The following is a 9593-nucleotide window of genomic DNA, read 5'->3' as shown; positions in this document are numbered from 1 at the left end:
TAGATATTAAAAACGTCGCTGCGCTCGTAGAACGTTGCCTACTAGTATAATTAAATTGAGAAATCTTATTGGCTGACTTTGGCATCGTTGTCACTTGTAACTTTCGGCGCGCATGCGCATTTTACATTCATTTTGTTGTTTGTTTCGTTGAAAGTTAGATTGAAAGAACGCGTTATATTGGAAACAACTAATTTAATAATATTGGATGGAGTGCTTCTTCAAGCTAAGGCGTAAAAATCAGTCGGCAGTAGAAAGCCAGAAATTTTAATCCCTGGCGCAACCTGCGCTCAGCTTTACACGGTCAACCAACCATAAAATTTCTAAAAGCAAAATGATTTCTTAACAATATTTTATTTTATTTTAATATTATAAAAAATGTCAGTTATTGCAAATATCTATTAAATCTTTCCCATACTCCTTTCTTTTTTTGTCTCATCGATTTCAAATTTACAAAGCACCAGTATAGTAAAAAATACAAAAAAATGAGCAATGGGATATAAATAATTGCATAAAAATACGTTATTTTATATTTATTTATAAATAAATATCTTTAGTTTCCTTCTTCATTCAGTTAACTGAATAAAAGGTATTAACAATGATGTAACATTGCAAAGTAGACAAGCACGGTGAATCTCTCTAACTTCATGCATAAATTACATAACTGGATAGGTGAAAAATTTAGTAGGTAGTTTAATTATATATTATATTGGGTGAATTTTCAATTTAAAAATATCGTGATCAAAATATAACCAATCAAGCGGTCATACCTTTCTTATTTACGAAATAGGCGCTCCTTCGCTTGACGCTTCTCGCTTTTAATTAAAATTGAAGCTATAAATATTTTTTTTTGTTATGTGCAAAGAGCATCATTTAATTGCTGATAGTTTAAAAATCATAAGATTTTAAAAATTAAACTGGCTTTTGGATCACCCTATATATATATATATATATATATATATATATATAATACAAAATAATAAATACTTTTGTATTAATAAAAGAATTAAAACTCTTTCGGTTTCTGAAAACATACCATTGAATAATAATTAGTTTTATATTTGAAAGGAGGAGTTATTTTTAGAATCTTGTTCCTCTTTCACTTCCATATTAGGAAGCATTAAATGATTTTCCATAGTGCGTAGAGTTACAATGGCGTGTACGACTGTAACTTAATTACACCAATATCTGTAGTATTTAATGTGAGAGCGAAGGTTTTCGCATGTCTCTTGCTGAATAACGTGTTCCACAAAACATCTGTCGGAACCATCCGGAGTCTTGTCCACTCCCCTTCCCTTGGGGGGGGGGGCATTCTTGGTAACGAACAAATCAAACGCACTTCAGTAATGCAGTAAGAACGCACTTTAATAGAAAAATCCTCTAGTTACGCTTTTCATCTTAATTTGCGCTTTTTTTTTCACTTTTTGCAATCTGGCAATCTCGTTACGAAAATATTTTAAATCATTTCTGAAAAATTTCCCGTTCATGTAAGTTCATTTGAATTCACTGCTCGCTTTTTTGATTTCATTTCATGTTTCATTCTGTTTATTCTTTATATTTTATTTTCCGTTTTTACTTGATATTTTTACTTATTGTGTTCTATTTTACTTGTTTTAATTTTTTTGTGAAATATTTTGAGTGCTCCTCACACCATTGTATTGATATATTTTGTTATGGCTATATTGTTGTTGTTGTTGTAGTTAATTTACGTCGCACTAGAGCTGACACAATGGGCTATTGGCGACGGTCTGGGAAACATCCCTGAGGATGATCCGAAGGCATGCCATCACAATTTTGGTCCTCTGCAGAGAGGATGGCACCCCCGCTTCGATAGCCCGACGACCTGCACACGAAGTCGAGCACTTTACGGTAGAACAGTTTAACGAGGACCAATACCGCACACCCTCGGTCCCTACGCAGACTAATCCAAGTGCTCACCCACCCGCACACTGACCGCAGCCAGTGATGCTTGACTTCGGTGATCTGCTGGGAACCGTGTCTTAACGATCAGTCCACTGCGGGACATGGCTATATTGATACAATATTAGAAAGCACTCTTTTTTGAGGATATAATCGTGTGAGCTAATGAAAAGATTACATCTTTTATTTTTTGGATTTATTATTTTTTTCTCCTTCTTTCATTGTTCCGTAATTTTCCCCTTGTTTTTTGTATTTATATATATATATATATATATATTTATATATATATATATATATATATATATATATATATATATATATATATATATATATATATATATATATATATATATATATATATATATATATATATATATATATATATAATAATAATAATAATAATAATAATAATAATGTATTGAACACCGTTAAAATAAGGAAATTCGAAGTCAATATTCAGTATTACTACATGGCCCTAAACTTTTACTTAATATTGACCCATAACATTCAAATTGCACCATGTACTATTATATGACCGGCTACTAGTGTACCCTAAAACAAGAAATATTTATAGGTCAAATAGGGGGCTCACAATGTAGCTCTGTTACTATGTATGTAATGACGATAAAATGAAGAAATTCGAAGTTAATATTCTGTATTTCAACATGGCCCTATATCTCCCCTTAATATTGACCCATAAATATTCAAACTGGATCACATTTAGATATTAACCATGTCATTCATATTCTTTAGTTCACTTTCTTGTGGAGAGTTCCTAATAAATTCATGCTTTGTTTAAAACATGGAAGTCAAAGACGTCATAATATCTGAAAATCGCGGAATAAATCTTGCTAAATTATTCGCCATTCCAAGCAGCTGTTTCAGTTCAGTTTTGTTTGTTTTGAAACTTGGTATGGCTTTTATTTCTGGATGTATTCCTGATTCATCATGACCAAGAAACGTTAACAAAGAAACAACATTTTTGTTTATTAAGAGACGGATTAAAGTAAACGTTCATCATGCTGTTTTTTTATTTGAACTCTAGACGAGTAAATCATCCATGTGACCAGGAAGATCTTCTAAATCTTGAGACATCCTACGTTGAAAATGTTCTGATTCGTAAATAATGAAATCTGCCAAAGGGTGTGATGAATGTTGTGAGATAGACTCTTCATCAAGAGGCCAAAAATCAGAATTTGCGTCTAATTTTGAAAAGATATTCGCTCCAGCCAAAAGTGTTGAATTGTATTCGGTTGTTGGCAGTGGATATACCATTATCTTCCGAGGATTGTCAAGTCAGCACATATTCACACACTTCCATCTTTTTTTCGTACTACCATCGCAAGAGAACATTAATCAGTAGGTTTTTTCTACCTTCTGAATAACATTTAATTCTTGCATTCTCTGTATTTTCAGTTTAGTTTTCTCTAGAAGTGGTATCGGAATTCGATATTTGCAAGTTATGGCACATGGTTTATCATCACTATTAAGTTCAACTTGGTAACTTCCTTTCGGTAAGTCTAGTCTTTGAAATAACGAAGGAAAAATCATGAAAAGGATTAAAACTGGTAATTTTGAACACAAACTGAGATTAGATATTGAGGCCAAGGAATTTTAAGGCAGGTTTTCCTAATAAACACGTTTGGACTCCGTCAATAACGTAAACAGTTAATACAAAGTTACACTTAACATAGCTGATGCCACAGATAGCGCTCAGCTAGGGCAGGGAGTCTCCAAAACGGGCGTTTTGTTCCATAGAGTGGCATGAATGTCCAATAGCGCATTGTGCAGCTCTAGTGAGATGCAGATAGTACCTATCTGTCGTTATCGTCTGCATCATGATCCAATATAAGAGTGATGTCAGTTCTTTGATTAAACGCTTGCTTATTCTTAAGTAATTTCGGAGCATCTTAAGTCTTCGTTTATAACGCCTTGGGTGGAAATTCAATTCCCAGTGCTGGGTGTCTGATTCCGATTGCGTTTTTATTCGTTCGGAAACCACTCTGATGTGATGACTTCCCCTCCTTGCAGTTTTAGTGCAGATACAGTTTGGGAGAGTGCTCGGGTGGCCGGTTGATTATTACCAAAATCTACCCTCTGGTATAAGTTGTGTCAGTGTAAGGTGTACATGCAACAACATTGTTTTCGGATCAACATGAAGGAGAATGACGCTAATTATTCATTAGTGTACTTCTAAGGTAGGTAGGTACTTTATTTATGTCGCACTTGAGTTGCACGATGGGCTTCTGGCGACGATCTTGGAAGCATCCTAGAATTGATCAGAAGACATGTCATCTCAATTTTGATCCTTTGCGGAGAGGATGGCTTCCCTGCTTTGGTAGCCAGAAGAATTGCGCACGAAGTCGAGCACTTTACGAGTAATGAGGACCAATGCATCGATTGCTACGCGGGCTGATCAAAGTGATCACCCACCCGCACACTGAATGCAGCTAGTGATGTTTGACTTCGGTGTTCTACTGGGAACCAAGTCTTTACGTGGGACAGTGTAGTTCTGAAGAAACGATAACACTAGTGACAAAACCAAGAAATTCGCTTCCCTTTGGCCACTGAGACAAATTGTTTTAAAACTTAACTCATTTTTTATGGGTCCTCCTTAGACTGTTCTACTGTAAAGTGCTCGACTTCGTGTGCAGGTCGCCGAGGTACTGAAGCGGGGGCTGCCATCCCCTCTACAGAGGATCAAAATTGCGATGACATGTCTTCGGGTCATCCTCAGGGATGTTTCCTATACCGTCAGCAACAGCGCATTGCCGACCAATCTGTCGCTCTAGTGAGACGTAAATAAAGTGCCTACCTAGTCCATTGTGCAGCTCTCGTGCGACGTTACCGACGTTCGTGCGAAATACCTACCTACCTATAGTTTGTCTAAAGTAAGAACTCCCATAACTATTCGTCTGGACCAGTGGCGGTGACTATGGTAACCAGGTATAACTATTTCAAGTAGGGGCTTGTCGTCAGCGAAAAACCTGGAATCTTTTTGTTGTTGTTGTTGTTAATTTACGTCGCACTAAAGCTGCACAATGGGCTATTGGCGACGGTCTGGGAAACATCCCGGAGGATGATCCGAAGACATGCCATCACAATTTTGATCCTCCGCGGAGGGGATGGCACCCCCGCTTCGGTAGCCCGACGACCTGCACGCGAAGTCGAGCACTTTACGGTAGCACAGTTTAACGAGGACCAATACCGCACACCCTCGGTCCCTACGCAGACTGATCCAAGTGGTCACCCACCCGCACACTGACCATAGCCAGTGATGCTTGACTTCGGTGATCTGCTGGGAACCGCGTCTTAACGATCAGTCCACTGCGGGACTTGGAATCTTTTTCGTCGGTCTATTGTGTTAGCCCTTGAAGGAAGAGAAGCTACCCTGCCGGAAATGCGCTATACTTGTTTCCACTGCAGCGGAGGGTCTTAAACTTTGCGAAGGGCGGAATTCTTACCGTTTAGAGAAACTATACCTTGTTTCTTTATGGATTTCTGAATGTAAACTATAACAAGCTTGCTAATAGAGGGAGAAATTTTGAAAACTTCCGGTGTGTCTCTCCATTTATGTTAAGTTTCCGTTGCCATCATCTTTAGTTCATTTTTTTGGGTCGCCCTCTTTCAAGTATTTTTAAACTTATTTAAAATCAATTGAAAATAGTAGCCCCGAAGTCTTACCACGAAGTTTAACTTTTAGCGCCATCTGTGCTTAGCTTTACACGATCAGTGTTGCCATATTGGGCTACAAGTAGCGGATTGGGCTACTTTTAAAAGTCCCCGCTACTGAAAATTGAATTTTCGCTACTTGCTACTTTTTGGGCTACTTATTATTTTTCGAACGCTACAAATCTTAAATATGCGCTACTTTTTTTCCTTACTAAAATATATATATATTTTTTAATCTTTTCCCTTCCCATTATAAAATGATTCTGAAAGTTTGCAGCTTCTTTACCATTTTTAAAAAGGACATTTTTGTTGTTGTTGTTGAAAACGTTCTCGCTTCAGTTTTGGATTCTTGATATGTTTTACTGATGGAGTCTATAATCTTTCCATGTTTATGTTTCAAATCGCAGACTCGGGAAATCGCAAAGATATATATGGAAAAATGGACGGAGAGTATGATGGGGAAAATGTTTTTTAACTCCAACTATTATTAATCGTTTATCTTCTGGAGAAAAAAAATCACGTTACTCGCTTTGAAACTCAGAAAAATTAAATCCAAAGTCATTTTACCTGATGAATGAAAATAGTTGTTGTGAATGACAATGAGTTTCCAAAAAATATCGTACTGTTAAATGCTTTTTAGTGAATTCATTTCACTTTTGTAAATCACGATCTATTCACAGTTGCACGAAAAATAGGAAAATTTTTATATCTCTCTAGAGCAGGGATGGGCAAACTACGGCCCGCGGGCCAACTGTGGCCCGCCGGAAGGTTTTATCCGGCCCGCCGGATATAATTTTAATTTACCGATCAGTGGCAATATACATAAACAATATACATCCATTTTCTTGTCAACTATTTAAAATTATTTCTGTTTTTCCTTTTTTAACAAAGTACTGATGACCTTTTTACTTTCTCTATTTTTGTTCTACAAAACATAAATTGATGGAAATAGTTAGCACAGACAGCTTCAATTGGTAAAATGTTGAAAGCAGAAGTTCTTCATAGAATAGTCTTAGATTGGCTCTAACTAGCGTTTGTCTTTCTCGAGGAATCTAATATAGGTAAATTGTACTTCACATTTGGCAGACTACGCATTTTAAGATCCAACGAGCGGACAATCTAACAATCATCTGAAGCAGTTGTTTCTAAATATGCCAAAATTTTACAAATCATTACCAAAAGCTAGTTTCCAAAATTTAATATTTCATGCCCAGAACATCAGTTCTATGTTTGCTTAGTCTTATATATGTGAACAAGAGTTTTCAACTTTGAACCTTAGAAAGAATCATTTCAGAAGTGGACTAACAGAAAAGCATTTAGCCTTGTTCCGTAAAATAGGCACATCTCACTTCGAAGCTTAATATAAGGAACTTTTAAAAACGAAATCGCAATTTCATTCATCTCACGAAATATTTAAATTAAAACTTGAATATCGCTTTTTTTTTTAAATTTTGAAAGTTTTATTTGTCCCACCAAACATTTTTTTTCTCGATTTTTGGCCCTCAACCAAAAAAGTTTGCCCATCCCTGCTCTAGAGCTTAGATTTGCCAGTTGTAAATGATTAAATTATTTTTTTTAAAGGAAGCTATAATATGTATTGCTATGGTTACAGTTATTATTTTTCACCTCATTTTGCCAAATATGCAATAAATAAATGAAACAAATAAAAATTAAGTTTTGGATAGTTATCATATTAAAATAAAATTCGTATTACCAAACGCGAATGATAATCAGAATTGGCATCAAGGAGAACGACATGAAGAAATATTTCATAGAAGGCCAAGGCCCACCCAATGATGACGATGAAACGCAAAAGATGGATTTTGTTTTTAAAACAAAAATATATACTATGAAATTTCAAATAATAATTAACTATAACAATGAAATTATGAATAAAAATGACTAAGTTAATTGAAACATAATGCACTTAGGGATCAGGAAAACTGAATAACGACAATTTTTTTAATTCGAAAATGTCAACATTTTAAACCTTTCGAAACATTTATAGTAATTGCAAAATAACTAGGAAAGATAATTACTTTCAATGATAAACACGGTAATGTATATGCTGCGTGTTATAAAAGGAGTTTAGAAAATTATTAAAGCTACTACAGTGAAACTATCGTAAACTGATCAGAAGTGGAACTACAATTTGATGGTTTTATAAGAGAAGTCATCTTATAAAAATGATAATAAATTGTTTTTACCAGTTTTGCACTTGATCATCAAAATCTTAGATAGGCGATTAACTTATAGAGATGGTCAACTTAACAGGTTTCACTGTGCAAGTAAAGTAAGCACAGCAACTAAGGCGAGCTGCGAGAAAAGAAAATATTTACGAGCATTTAGTACAAATCTATCTTTTTATCATTGTTTTTTTTTTAACTTTACAACAGATGTTACGGCTACTATAAATGAAAACAAAATTAGTTAAAAATATTTGTTGCTTCGTAGATGCTTTAAAATACTGTTTCATACGTGGTCCAAATCAAAATATTCATTTGTTCACTACATTACTATCAAAACTATTCTCAATCGAGTTTGAAACAATTATTGATGCTGTTACAAAGAAAAGCAAAGTCATATTTCTCATCTGCGAGCTGAATGTTTGTACTTTGCATTGTTCAGAGCAGAAATGATTAAATAAATTATTTTGCTTATCAAAAAAAGATTTTTTGCCTTTTATTTTTAAATACACACAGATGTAGGCCCATGAAGTTGAACTTTTCTGAATTTCTTGTTGGAGATTGGGTCCTAGTTACGTCTTATTTTTAATTTCCTCGAAACGCGAGATAATTTTTATTAAAAAAAAATTAGCTAGTGAGAACATTTTTATGTGCGAGTAATTAAGGTTCTTGAGGTTGGGGAACGAAGCGAGCTGAGGTCGAAACCTCTTAGTATTCTTATGCAGCTCAAAGACCGCACCAACATTAAAATATCGAAGACAGTTCCGACTGATTTTTACACATAAAAAAGCTGGAAAAAAACGAGCTAGTCAATTTTATTATAATTTTAGTGTTTTCTGGCAAACGGCGCTGTTTTACAGAAATATAGCCAAATAAATTAGTGCAGTAAATAAATTTATATATATATATATATATATATATATATATATATATATATATATATATATATATATATACAGTGAATTCGCGATAACTCGAATCTGATAGGACTGACGAAAAACTTCGACATATCGGAAGTTCGACTTACCGTTAGTTTCGGTTTTGGACTTTCAAAATATTGTCGGATTATTTAATTAATGTTTATTAATTACAAATCTTTTAATTGCTTACAATATTTAAGATCATTTTTCTGATAAGCCATTTACGATAAGACTGTTTGAAGCACTTTATGATACCCTGGTCCATCGGCTGCAACTTTGCTGTTATGTTTGGCGGGAGAACCTGCAAGTTTACTGCTTTCAAATTAGGTTATGCTGTGCAATTATCCATAAAGAGTATCACTTTCTTTTTTTAGCGAAGAATTTCCGATCCAATTTTCTTACAATAAATTCTTACAATTTCTTGTCTTCAAATAAAACTGATGTCATCCAAAACTTTTTGTTAGACTTGTAATCCAAAGGATATGTTTTTACATTCTTGAAACATCGGGATTTCGGTTTTTTCCGATAACAAGTAAGGGCAATTTCTCTGTCCCAGACGCATTTCCTCCAACTAGGACAGTCAAACGTTACTTGCTCATTTTACCCCCTGAGCAGTTTTCATCCTTAAACATCTTAGTCTTATTTGGAAGACATTTAAAAAATAAACCCATTTCATCAATATTGAAAACATCGATTTCACTGTATCCTTGAAGGAAATTTGGTAACGTTTCATTTAACCACTGTTCACATACTTCAAAAGGGACAGCTTTAGCTTCTCCATGAAGAGTGCGAAAGACATTGTGTGCGTGTTGCAAAGGAAGGGGCAAGATATCAGCTCCTAGGTTTTTTTACTTGCTTTAAGAGATCCAAAAAAAATCGAGTTAAAGGGAGTAAAATT

This window comes from Parasteatoda tepidariorum, chromosome 1 (genome assembly GCF_982258835.1).
Source record: "Parasteatoda tepidariorum strain Cologne lab strain chromosome 1, Ptep-v5.0, whole genome shotgun sequence".
Classification (NCBI taxonomy): Eukaryota; Metazoa; Arthropoda; class Arachnida; order Araneae; family Theridiidae; genus Parasteatoda; species Parasteatoda tepidariorum.
This window is presented reverse-complemented; position numbering follows the sequence as displayed.